This window comes from Castor canadensis, chromosome 11 (assembly GCF_047511655.1).
Source record: "Castor canadensis chromosome 11, mCasCan1.hap1v2, whole genome shotgun sequence".
Taxonomy (NCBI): domain Eukaryota; kingdom Metazoa; phylum Chordata; class Mammalia; order Rodentia; family Castoridae; genus Castor; species Castor canadensis.
The window spans coordinates 54,927,641-54,941,737 of NC_133396.1; the positions used below are offsets into that span (position 1 = coordinate 54,927,641).

Below are 14,097 nucleotides of genomic sequence, written 5' to 3' on the forward strand. Positions count from 1 at the left end.
TCCCCTTTCCCACCCCCTGACATGACTATTTCATAGAGTTCCCTTCTGGCTCACACCCTCCTCACTCGCTTCTCTCCCACACACTCAGTTGGTGATCATTCTTGCTGAGAATGAAAATCATCAGATGGGAATGCTCCCAACTTCCCATCACCAAACCTATATTCTTCATTCACTCTTATCCATCTTCTTTTTCCCTCCTCTTATACTAAAGAGTGTTTCACCACTAAGCCTACACTTCTTCTTTCCACTGCTGTCTAGCATGGCATTCCCCTTTACCTATCCAAGGGTTTGTTTCTTTCTATCTTCCTAATCATAGGCCTTTCTGATGGAAATCTATATCTTCAAATGCTTATATTTAAAAATATAAAGTCTGAAGTAAAAAATGCTTAGTCTGGGTGCTGTTGTTTGCACTGTAATCCCAGCTACTTGGGAGACTGATAATAGTAGGATTCCAGTTTGAGACCAGCACCAGTAAAAATTTAGTGAGACTCCATCTCAACCAAGAGCTGGGTACAGTGGGGTGTCATCTCTGCAACGCAGGAAGCATAAGTATTTGGGCCAATCCAGGCTGGCTCTAGGCAAAAATGCAAAAATCTTATGCCAAAAAACTAAAGCAAAAAGGGCCAGGAGGACATGGCTTAATGGTAGAACATCTGCCTAGCAAGCACAAGGCTCTGAGTTCAACCCCATTACTGCCAAAAAATTAATTAATTAATGTAATGAAATTAATTAAAAAGTAAAATAAAAAGCCTAAATTTCCCCTTTCAGAATTTACATAAAGACTAAGAGAGGGCTGAGGGTGTAGCTCAGTGGCAAAGGGCTTGCTTAGCATGTGTGAGGCCCTGGGTTTGATCACGTGGTGTCACAAGGCAGCAGGCAGGAAATAAGAGAGAGTAGGGATAAAGAGATGAATACTTGAGATGAGAGAAAAGTTAATGAAATAGAAAACAACTGGTGAAGCCAGAAGCTAGTTCTTTAAAACATCAACAAAGTGATAAATCCCAAAAGTTGATTTAAAAAAATGGGAAAGAATACAACCCATCTATATATGAATATAATATAACCTACCATACTGTAAGCTGTAGAATATTAAGGGAGCATGGTGAAAGAAAAGGAGTAAGTAATTGGAGATTAATTCAGATAAAGCACAACATATACAGGTGTTAAGTACCAAGGCAAACACCCCCTCCCACCGTGGGCTATTAATACACATTTGTAAAAAAATGAAGGGTGGGAGGTATAAAATAGCTCTTTTCCAGGGGTAAGTACCAGCGGTAGATGGGTGAATATATGGAAAGGGTAAATGAGGGTGAATATGATAGATGCATTTTGTTGTTTATTTTAATTTGTGATGCTGGGATTTGAACTCAGGGCCTCACATTTGCTAGGCAGATGTTCTACCACTTGAGCCACTCCACCAGCTGTGGTGGATGTGTTTTGTATTCATATGTGGAAATAGAGCAATGAAACCTGTAGAAATTATTCTAAGTAGGGAAGGGCAATAGGAGAGAATGATGGAGGGGATAAATCTAACTATAGATAGAGTGTAAGAATGTATGTAAATATCACAATGTATCCTCCTGTACAGCTATTAAATGCTAATACATTTTTTAAAAAATCAGATACAAATCACTGATAGAGGCAACAATCTGAACCAATCCCCTAGACTTTCTGCTCAACATAAGATGCCTCACACAAAAAGTATACATTTTATGACTCCATTTAAAAAAGCTCTAGAATAAGTAAAGTGAATTTATTAGGGAAAACTTTACAAACAGTGGTTGCCTCTGTTGAGATGGGGAATTGACTGGGAAGTGGGTGATACTGAGGAATTTTCTGGAATAATATGAGTGGGTTATATGGGTGTGAAGATTTTTGAATTTCTATATATGTAAATTTAACAAATAAACATTCAGGAAATATGGAGAGTAGGTGGGGGAAGAGATGGAACAAGAGTGGCAGATTATTTGCAGTTGTTGAAGTTGGGTGATGGGTGCGTGGGAGTTTATTGCTGTATTCTGTTTGTGTTGTATGTGCTTTAAATTCTTCATAATGAAGAGTTAAAAAGTGAAACAGCCATAACATTTGATTTATAGAGTGAGATATTGTATTTGTGTACCACACTATTTACAATTTTCATAGTTCAGATTTACACAAAATGGAGTACGTTTGTATTTTTCTAGTCTTATTTTTCAAATTGTTCTAACCAGTTCTAATCTTCAATTTTGCACACAACTTTCCTACTCATGTGGTAAGCAACTTTAGCAGTTTTACAGCCTTTATGATCACCACTTTTCACAGCTGCTCCTCTGGCTTCTTAATGCTGAAACTCAAATTTTATCTCATTATTTTACCTACATCAAATGTTTGTGCTACAATGCTGCATCTCTCAGGTATTCTCATTTAATTATTTAGGTTATTTATGCTCACCTTGTCCTAGGGAAAGATGTAAGGTGCCCTGAAAAGACACATAAAATGTAGCACAGTAGAATACATTTAAAACAAAAATATTTTTAAAAAGAGAGACAAGGTTAAAGACAGGGCTGAATCAAGGCTACTTAAAAAAGGAAAAATCAGACACAGTTTATTGCCAAGGGAAAGATTTATAAAACACAGGCCCAGAACATCTAACTGTGGACAGAGATGTTTAGTGTGTGTGTGGTTGGGGTAGCAATGGGATAGCCTCAAATGCTAACCAAGGGATAGACAACAGGATGACCAAACAAAGTCACATCTATTAAAAAATAGTCATAATTTTTCAATTAAGAAAATGTTACGGAATATCTACAAAATTGATGACTTTTACTTTTACAGTAGTTCTTAGAATAGCAGAGGGGTAGAGGAATGGCTTACCTAGCACCTCTTCTCCCCTCCCATTCCTCAGCTCATTATCTTGAGGAAATGCCCTCATCTTTCCACTTACATTCCATTCTTTGTGAAACCAAGGGCAGCATACATGTACTTTACTGTATTGTTGTGAAGATTTATTAAAGATTCATGCACTAGGTATTAATTGAGACAAGGTAGGTAAAGCCAGGAGCCATTCTAGTCACGCAGCAAGGCATGACAACTAAGTCTCTGTGCTTGTAATGTTCACCTTGTACTGGGAGTGGAGAAGGAATACAAATGAGTAACATTATTTCAGATAGAGACAATGTTTGCAAAGAAAATAATGCATGTTATGGGACTAAAGTAAAAAGGTGTGTGTGAGCGTGCACTTTTAAAGATACATGGTTGTGTGAAATAAACCAGACACAGGAAGACAAATACCACATGATCTCACTCATTTTGCAATCTACAAAAACACTGATTGTATGTAAGTGGAGTGTATAATGGTGTTATAAGAAGCCACAAAATTTTCTGGAGGATGGAATGGGAGAAAATTGGACAAAGGGTACAGCTATAGATATTGGTAGTAGGAATAAGTGCGATATTCTATTGCACAGTAGGGTGATTATAGTTAACAATAATACATTGTAGACCTCAATAAAATGAATGACATCGGTGTAAAATAGAGACTGTTTGGGAATGGAAACCAGAGGAGGAGGGTGGTGAGAGGAGAAGGTGATGGGGAGGTGAATATGATCAAAGTATTTCATATACGTGTATGAAAATAGAATAATGAAATCTCACTAAAAAGTGTTTTAAAAGGGGGAAGGGGAAAGGAATAATAGAAGGGGTGAATTTAATCTAAGTACATTATATGCATGTATGGAAATACCACAATGAAACCTCCTGTACAATCAATAAACACTAACTTTTAAAAGATTATGTAAGAGAAAGTCCTTTTTCTTCACGATTACATGCTGAAGTATTTTCTGGTGAAGTAACATGGTGTCATAACTTACTGCCAACTTTTTCAGAAAAAGAATGTGTAGGTGAATACATATTAGAGAGTAAGGCATAAAACAACTGTGGCCAAATGTTAACCCAACTGATAAATCTAGGCAGGAAGAATTTTAAAAGGACAGAGGAGAGAATTTTGAATGATCTCACAGAGAAATGATAAATGTTTGAGGTGACAGACATGCTAATTACTTAGTTTGATCACTACACATTGTATACATGTATCAAAACATCACACAGTACCCATAAATATGTACAATTAGTAGGTGTAAATTTATAAGAAAAAATGATATATTGAACAGTGAATGCCTCTCTGAAATAGTCCTATTTTAAAAGGAATCTGCAAATGGAAAGAAAAAGATCAGGGAAAAGCCATTTTAGCAAAGGGAATATCCACAAGGACACTCATGTTTTAAAAAACGTCCAGGACAGTGTGGCTGTCCTTCACTATCAGAGTCAGGGATAGAGAGCATGGAAATGGCAGGATGGGAGGTGGGAGGAACTGCCAAGAGCATGGTGCCAGGCTCAGACTCTGCTTTCATTCCAGGGATAAGAAGAGGCCCGGTCATTGCAGATTTAAGCACTGGAGCTACAGGATATAATGGATGCTTGAAGTCACTGTGTGGAGGATGCAGTGAAGTGGGGTGAGGGGAGCAGGCAGAGAAACTTGCTAGAGGTTATTACACAATAGGTGCTTAGTGCAATCAATGCCTACCAAATAACAAGCACTCACCAAATATTAGCTCGTTTGAACTTATGATTTATTGTTGCAGGAAGGTTTAGACAGAGACACAACAGGGCACCAAAGCTTTTGAGAAGCAAGTTTATTAAGCAAGCCGGCAGAGTGTCAGTGGATTCGAGTCCAAAGGCTGAGCCCTGAGAACAAAGTGGGCTTTCCTTATATACCATTTAGAGCAGGTTACAGAAATGGGTTGGGGAAAGGTACAGCTTGTCCCATACATAATCACATGTTATTTCATTGGCTGTTTTAACCTCTGGGGCAAGGTGACCCTTCTCTGGTTTCCAGGTAACAACCCGCAACCCTGGTTTTCCTTTGTTTCACTGTAGCACTCATTAATCTCCCTTCCCCCTCCATGCCTTCCTGCCACATTCCACCCTTTGATTATTGGACCCACTTTTGGGTCAAAGAGTATCATTTGGATCTAGGGGTTTATATTTCCATAGCATGATTATGTGAGCAGCTGTCTTTCTATAGTGGCTTCCATAATGTTTCTGAAAGTCTGCAGGATCAGGGGGATTAGGCAGGGTAATATCAAGCATGTTCCTAAGACAAGGAACATTGCCCCTGTTAAGGTCTTGAACACACCTAGGGTTTAGAACCAGTCCCCAAACAGGTCATTGGGATTCCATCCCTTCCAGGTCTGTACAGGGACAAGGGCAAACTTTTTCATTTTATGGGTAATCTCTTTAATTACCTTTTCTCCATCATCAATCTGTAAACAGCAGTTACAGATTGAACTTCCCACATACTCCACCCTCCAAGGCTAGCAAATAGTCAAAAACCAAACGGTTTTGATAGATGTTGCTGCATGTTTTAGTTTATTGTTTGGCTAATATGTCGAGGGCTTCATTAGTTACAATTTCAACCACTGCCTGAAGCTGAAAGATGCTGTGGAACATATAAATTGGGGTGCGATAGCCTCAGGAGCCATCTTCTGCCCGTATCCCTTTAGTTCCCTATTTGTAGGGCATCTCACTTTTTTTGTCTTTTCCTCATATATGAAGACTCCTGATTTTTTTGCCTTGTCTGACAGGGAGCAAGAAGAAAGAAGGCCTGATGGTGCCCAACACACAGAATCCAAACCAATCATTGAGAAAGACTGTAAGCTCGTTCCCCACAGATCCAATATAGCTCCTTAGGCCCCCTCCACTCTATGCCCTTTCGGTTAGATTATTCCAGGCTATTGCAAGCTTAGGGAAGTGACTGGGAGCCCCCACCACCACTGAGTCTCCTGAGAACATCGTTGTAAAACTTTTGTCCCAAGCAAATCAAGTCCCCTACTGGCGTGGAGAATTGGCTTTTTGGATGGGAGATATAATAATTCTCCAAAATAGAGGTTTTTAGGAGCCAAACGCTCCCTCCAAGCTAGGGAGAGTAGTCTCATTAAAGAGCTCTTGTGGGTTTAGGTCTCTCGCCTCCCATGGCCAATGGTCTCCTATATTCATTCCTCCACAAACGTAACACGAAGTTACATTCAGAGTTTGTGCTGTGGACTCAGCTAGTGAAGGAACTGAGATGAGAAACTCACTTTGTATCTCCTCATAAAAAGAGTGAAAGACCTGGCATGAGGATCTCTCATGAGTGATCATGATGAGTTGAAAATGCAGCAAAGTACCGGGGTTTGTTCTCTCTCCATTTATTAAAATGCCAAGCTTTCTTCTAGCTTCCCAGCCTGTTTCATTGAGGTTGAAAATAGTGAAATTTACAGGGTTACAGACACCAAGAGTACAGTTGGGGGTTGCTTTCTCTTTTTGTAAGAGTGTGGCAGTTCCATGTGAGGTAAGAACCTCGCCTTTGAGCCAAGTTGCCCTCCTTTCACAACTCCAATAAGGGCAGTAGAGTTGTTTATAGTATGCACAACTGATGTTCCACTGTCATCTTCTGGGCATATATACTTGTCATTTAACCTGTAGGTCCTTTTCCAGGTTAGGCGTTTTTAGGCCAGGTGTTTTTAGCTACTGCACCACAACACATCAAAGTATATGGACACAAGTTTGTCGGGGTCACTAACCTGGGTGTGGTTAATGAGCTTTCCAGTGCTGGTGAAGTTTTGGACCTCTAGCCATTGCTCCTGAGGGTGATAGATAGGGTTAAAACAGATATACTGACCATCATGAAAGCACACTGAGTAGATGGTATGGTTGTGGGTGCATGACCCAACACTGGTACCTGCAGAGGAATATATGAGTCACAGTACAAAGCCTGGGGGACCCAGGTAGAGAACTGACCATGATTAATGGACTCATCATCAAAGGTGAGATGGGCCATTCCTCAAGCTTCCACCATGTTAGACTAGTCTGCTTCTGGAGTGAGTAGAGCAGGGCTGACGTCTTGTTGTTCATGATCTCCTGTTGTCTCCTGGGAGGCAGGGTCCTGTCAGGAAAAGGCGCAGGCATATCAAAGGGTGCTCTTGCATGGTGAGGCTGGGTCAGGGATGCACTCCCATTCAAGGGAAGCTGCCTTCACTTGGCTGTAGTGGATGCAGTGTATGATATCTGCTACTTTAACTTGGGTGGGGGTGGACAAAACAACAACAAAAGGGCCCCCTTCAGTGGGGCTTCAGCAGTTGAATATTCCATTCCTTTACCCAAACAGCATCTCCTGGTTTATAAGGGTGTGTGGGAGTTGGCAGGCTAATGGGAGTCTCTCTTAACCAGTCATTGATTTTTGAGAGACAACCCAAGGGCCTGTACCTGCTGTCTCAGGGTGAGGTCACCTCTTTCCTTAAGGTCCCCTGGCAGGCCCTTGACTAAAGGAGATGGATGCCCAAAAAGAATTTCCAAAGGGGAGAGACCTGTCTATATGGTGGGGCTTGACCTAATCCTCAGCAAGGCTGTGGGCAGTAATTGATCCCATTGTAGGTGGGTCTCCTGGCATAGTTTTCCCAAGTGCAATTTTAGAATCCTGTTTATACCTTCTCCTTTCCCTGAACTCTGGGAGCAGTAGGTCATGTGCAGCTTCCAAGTTATTCCTAAGTCTTTAGCCATCAACTGTACCACCTCAGCCACAAAGGCCAGCCCATCGTATGACCGAATAGACACAGGTATTCTAAATCAAGGAATGATTTCCTTTAACAGGCACCTGGCCACTTTTTGGACTTTCTCAGTCTGAGTGGGGAAGGCTTCCACCCATCCTGAGAAGGTGCAAACAAACACCAGCAAATATTTACATCCTCTGGCCCGTGGCATCTCAGTAAAGTCCACAATCAGGTTTTCAAAAGAGTTCCTCCAATACTTTGCACCTGGGGTGGTGCTCTTTGTCCTTGTCAGGGATTGTTTCTGGCACATAAACTGCACCTCTCACATACTGTCTTACTTATGCTGGAGAGCTTGGGGACATAAAAATGCTGGGCCAAGGTGGTCTCAAGAGCTGTCCACCCTGAGTGAGTACCTTCATGGAACTGCTTGACAAATGTGGAAGCCAGTGACTCAGGTATGGTAATGGAGCCATCAGTAAACTTCCACCATCTGTCCAGTAGAAAATTTTCTCCTTCAGTCTCAAACCAAGCCTGTTCTTGTGAAGTATACCATGGTTCCCATTCAGATAAGGGGCACAGAAACAAGGCAGCTGTCTGAAAGGTCAAGGTTTGTCCCCCTGTGAGGGCTGCTCACTTGGCTTCCCTATCAGCCTTTCAGTTTCCCTGAATAGCTGTTGTCTCCCCCTTCTGGTGCCCTCAGCCGTGCATGACAACTACTCACTTAGGGGCTCATATAGCTTTTAGTAATTCCAAAATTTCTTGTCCATATTTAACACTTTTTTCCTCCTGAGTTAATGAGCCCCCTTTCTTTATATAGGGACCCATGGACATGGGTAGTAGTGAAGGCATATTTAGAGTCCATATAGATACTTACTTGCACTCCTGCAGTGAACTGGAGTGCTCAGGTGAGAGCAACAAACTCAGCCTTTTGTGCAGAGGTCCCAACTGGCAGTGGTCATGCTTCAATGATAGTGTCTAGAGTCACTACTGCATATCCAGCAAAATGTGTGCCTTCCTGGACAATGCTGCTGCCATCCTTGAAGTACTCAACATTCAGAAGAATAATAGGCTGGTCAGTCAAGTCTGGCTGGCTGGAGAACACCTCATCCATATCTCTAAACAGTCATGCTCTGGTGGGCCTGAATCAACCTGTAATAAGATGGCTGGGTTTAGAGTCTTAACAACCTCTAGACAGATACACAGGATTTCACATAACATGATTTCATATTTGACCATTCAGGAGTTTGTTAACCAATAAGTTCCTTTACATTCAATGAGAATCAAAACAGAGTGGAGAACTCACAGTGTGCATGCTTATCCAAAAGTAAGTTTGTCTGCTTCAGCCACCAAGACAGCAGTGGCTGCCAGGGCACACAAACAGGGTGGCCAGCCTCGGGAAACTGCATCAAGTTGCTTTGATAAATAGGCCACCACTAGGTGGTGCCAGGAACCTAGCAGCTGGGTCAAGACTCCTACAGCTATCCCTAGTCTTTCATGTTCATATAGGAAGAAGGACTTCATCACATCTATCAAGCCCAGAGCAGGGGCATTTGTGAGTGCCGTCTTAATTTCTTTAAAGGCCTTTTATTGTTCCTCTCTTCATGTCATGAGTTCCGTTCTTCTCCCCCCTTTGTGGCTTCATAAGGGGTTTTTCCAAGAGAGTAATGGGAATCCAGATCCACCAGAATCCTGGAACTCCTAGAAATTCTCTAATCCGTACGGTAGCACATAAAGGGGTAGGGACTCATTGGGGCCCCCCACTAATATGGGTTTCTCTTGCTTTTCGCATTTTTCCCTGTACTTGGAAGCTGTTGCCACCCTGGCTACTATGACCTTACATGCTTTCTTTAGGTGGGACTTTAGCCACATGGGCTGACTGAGGACTGCATCCTGCAAGTAGTCAATATAAGGAACTATCTGGGTGTTCTAGGCTCCCCTACAACCAAAACTCTATTGACTATGACTTTATCTAATGACCCCTCTGAGGGCCATCCTACACCAAAAGCAGGGCAGTCTATTTTACAGAAGGTCCTAAGCTTGTCAGGAGTCAGCTTGACCCCATAATCTCCATTAAACCCACTCTTAAAGTTCTAGGGGGTGTTCTTACTCTGACCTCCTCCCTTTCCTCACATTTGCCTGACATCTGGACAGAGACAAAGATGGAAGGGATGAGGGCTGTGGAGAGGAGGTGAGGGGTCCTTCTCTCTGGCACACAGGGAAAAACAAATAACACCAATTGCTTCATCCATCTCTGTCTTCTCCCCTTGTGAGGATTTAGGTGTCTCTTGGCCATAGCGAGTTTGTATAATCTTTGGATTGGAGGCCCTGTCAGGGCTCACCGTAGACCATATGAGTTCACCACAGACTCGCAGATCAGGACTCCACACTTGCTTCATAACCAGGTTACGTCTCAGGCTCACACTTTCACACTCTTACACAGCACAGTACTTCCACCCTACTCTCTGAACCTGAAAGACACAGTTTCACCCCAGGAAGGCAGTTGCTAGGGTGTCTCACTGAGAGTTGATCAGACTCCCCTTCGGGCTCCTGAGGCAGGCTTGAATTTGAACCCGGGCTCTTACAAGTCTGATGAGTGGGGCTCCTAGGTTGGTTCCTGAGCCTTTCCAGGTTCCTTTGTGCAACTGGAACTTGCCTCCTCAGATCACCAGGAGAGAGGCTCCCTCCCCTTGAATCAACACATTCCAGTGGTGCCTGGCAGGGGTGGCCCTCCCAGCAGGCCAGGGACTTTGAGTTGGCAACAAGGAGGTGAAAACACTGCCCTCCAAATCCTGGGCAGACCCCCAGAAATGTTGCAGGAGGGCTTAGACAGAGAGGGCACCAAAGCTTTTGGGAAGCAAGATTATTAAGCAGGCTGGCAGCAACTCAGCAGACTTGAGTCCAAAGGCTGATCCCCAAGAACAAAGAGGGCTTTCCTTATATACCATTTAGAGCAGGTTACAGAAATTGTGGTACAGCTTGTCCCATTCATAATCACATGTCATTTCATTGGCCACTCTAACCTTTGGGGTGAGGTGACCCTTCTCTGGTCTCCAGATAACATTCCCCAACTCCAGTTTTCCTTTGTTTTGCTATAGCAGTCATTAATCTCCCTTTTCCCTCCCTGCCATCCTGCCACATTATCACCCTTCTTTTTAGGAAAAAAAAAATCACTGAGCAAAGCCAGAGATCCATGTAGGCCAGTCTGTATTGGAGAAACCCAGGCCTCCTGTTCCCTGTAGCAGAGATACATTTTCACACTCCATAGGTGGACTTTGTGGTGTGTCAGCTTGGCTAGGCTCAATAATCTTCCCTAGAATCCATCCTCTGAATGTTTCCTGCTAGAACATGTCATAGAGTGCTTTCTTGGGGATTTGGAGAGCAGAAAGGACACAGTAGGATTTTCCCCTCATGTCTCACCATTCACAATACAGAACAAACTCAGAGCCCGGACTGGATATGTAATGGGGTAGGTTTTCTCTGTCTCCTCTTCCTGTATAGTGTAGAAACCCAGACTGTGATAAGCACTAGGAGTTGGTGGCCAGATTTTGTACCTCACACATGAGCCTGCAACTTCTTCACCCTCCCCTGGAGTCAGGCGTATGTTCACAGCAACTTGATGAAGAGTCCTGGTTTCCTCAGGGCCCCCATGCTAAGGTCAGAGGTGCTAAGAACTGATGGATTTCAGCACATAATCATGTGCCCAGCCTGCATTCATGGGATCAGCACATCCTTACTCTCCATCCATTTTTCTTTTCCATTGCCTGCCCTTGAACTTAAAGCTCCAGCATTAAATGTGAAGACAATAGCCTGCAGACACTAGTTTCCACAAGGTAAAATCTCATATATATGTGATATATGTATATAATTATACTTGCCTATCTATCTCCTTTCTATCTTCCAGCCCATAATATATATGTATATATTATATATAATCATATATATATGATTATACTTCCCTATCTCTCTATTATCTATCTCCTAACTATCTATCTATCTATCTATCATCTAAGGTTGTGCTTCTACAGTGGATCCCTGATTGATGTACTGAGAGTGATATCAGATCAAACAGAGGCAAATTCAAAAGAAATAGGACTACAGGACTTAACTATATCCCTGACTTATGCAAAAATCTCTATGTGAACTTCAGAAGACCCTTCAAAACCAGCACAGTTCCAGGCACATGACAATTATCTCACAGATATTCTTAAAATAATGTGTGATTCAGTTCTGGGAAAAGAAAATGTGGTATAGATAAATAATGACATACTATTCAGCCTTTAAAAGGAAGGAAACCTTGTCATTTGCCCCAACATGGATGATGCTGGAGGACATAGGCTCAGTGAGATAAGCCAGTCAGAGAAAGACAAGTACTTCATGATCTGTTATACAAGTAATCTTAAAAAGTCACATTCACAGAAGCAAAGACTAGTATGGCAGTTGCTAAGGGTTGGACAGAAAGGTTGGGGAATAAGGAGACGGGTTGCAAAGTTGCAGTTAGCAGGAATCAATTCTGGAGATGGATTGTACAACATGGTAACTGCAGTTAATAATGAATGTATTCTTGAAAATTGCTAAGAGAGTAGATTTTTAAGTGTTCTTATAAAAAATGGTAAGTATGTGAGGTGATGGATGAGTTAATTGAGTTGACTTAATTATCTCACCATATATACATATATCAAAACATCACACTGAGTATCCCAAATATATACACAATTTTTCATTTGTCAATTTAAAAAACTGAAAAAGAATGCAGGATTCAGCTCTTATTCTGTCCACAGATTACAGCTTGGGTCCTCTGTGAACTTCACTAGGGATCTATGAAAGGCTCTTCCTGTGGCCGGAAACATAAAGAAGAGGTCATGCTAGCAAATGTAGTTCAGCTTAGTCGGGAAGATACAACCAGTTCCTGTTGATAGAGTCAAAGGTTAAGAAAGATCATCTGAAGAACATAATCATCCACTACTTTCCTGGTTGCTCCTTCTTAGAGGTGGTAGATTATGGCAAATTTTTTGAGAGATCAGCTATATCTTAAGCCTGTCTGCAGCTACCTCTTGTAAAACTTTGACCTGAAAAACTCACATTTGCAATTTGTTAAACAAGTCAGTAGGTCACAGGGTTGATAGGTTGCACAACAAACTAATTGTAAAGTAGGTTTACAAATTAAGGAGAATGGAGATTTGCTTATTTCAAAAATAGAATATACTGCTATCCCAGTCGAATAGGATCATATTTGAAAAAAAATCCAATATAGTTGGGCAATTTGCAAGCATTGAAGTTTACTATCTTGTGAGGTTCTTAATAGTTAGCAAAAATATCATTGGTTGTTTCTGTCACCATAGGTTTCAAATTTGAGCTCTACAGGGCCATTACCATTCCCAGTCATAAACTAGCCTGGGATACACAATATTAAAGGCCAATTACTTAGTTATAGTTTCAGAAGTGAGAATCCTATGCACTGCCAATTTAGTAGAGCTTTTTTTTTATTGTTTCTCCAACCTCACCTCCTGCTGTTTCTCCCAGCCCCTGCTTCCTGCCTTTGAAAGCTCTCGTGATGCTCATAGCTGCATCCACAATATTACAACCATGAGAATGTCAAGCTGCCATGATGCAGTTGGCAGATCAGAAGGATGGAAAAAATCCATGCCTGGTGAAGATGACTAAACAGACGAATAAGCCCTGGCTTTCCTCCTACAGACTCTGTGCCCTGCGAGATCATTGAATGTCTTTATGTTTGGGCCTTTGCACACTGACATTCTGTTACTTGCAGCCAAAGCCACTCTTAATTGACACATCCTCCTCAACCTTACTTTCCAGATTTGTGCCTTGGGCACGTGCGCTGCAGAATTTGACTTCACCAGTTCTAAAACTGGGACTCCGATCTTTCTTAGAGCTGTGTTTTGTTTTTTTAATTTTGTTTTGTTGTTTCAATAATAAAGTTAGGCCAAGTTCTGTATTTGATATAAAACACATTTGTTTTATCTGGAAATCACATTTGCCATATAGAGAAAGCAATCACTCCATTATTTGGTGATAGCAAAAAAAGGGCTCAACAGAGTTGCTATTTGACCTAATGATCTGTTCTCAACAAGTAATATGTTCTTTCATAGAATAACTCGAATACATAAGTTTGTGTCATTATGAGACAAGGTCCTCAATTTGGCAATGCCAAATTTGCATTGACAAGGGAAGTTACACGTGAAGATGTATTACATCAAGCTTTTCAGGAATTAAGTCAAAACAGGCGAAACAATAAAAAGAAAATCGTATGTATGAAAGAAACCACCAAGGTTGACAAAGATTTAGCCTAATCTTTGCAAGAGTTTCACAGTTCACTTTCCGACAGCTGGCACAACAAAGATTTAAAACTGAATAGGAAGGAGGAGGTGGTTACCATCTGTGGCTATTACCTGAGCCCCCAAATTTCCACAGCCAGAGATAACTCTATGGGGCATTTGTTTTCTTATTTTCAATTTTAAAAGACAGTTTATTATAGGATATTTCAAGCATAGAGAAGATTGTGGAAAATAATATA

The 14,097-nt window shown here is 41.6% G+C and overlaps 1 non-coding gene across 1 annotated transcript; it reads right to left on the bottom strand.

Moving 5' to 3' along the window:
* Positions 1-10,971: 10,971 nt before the first annotated feature.
* LOC141414504 (small nucleolar RNA SNORA51) lies at positions 10,972-11,099 on the bottom strand. Its single transcript, XR_012439531.1, has one exon. It is a non-coding gene; the product is annotated as a small nucleolar RNA SNORA51 (small nucleolar RNA).
* Between the last annotated feature and the right edge of the window lie 2,998 nt (positions 11,100-14,097).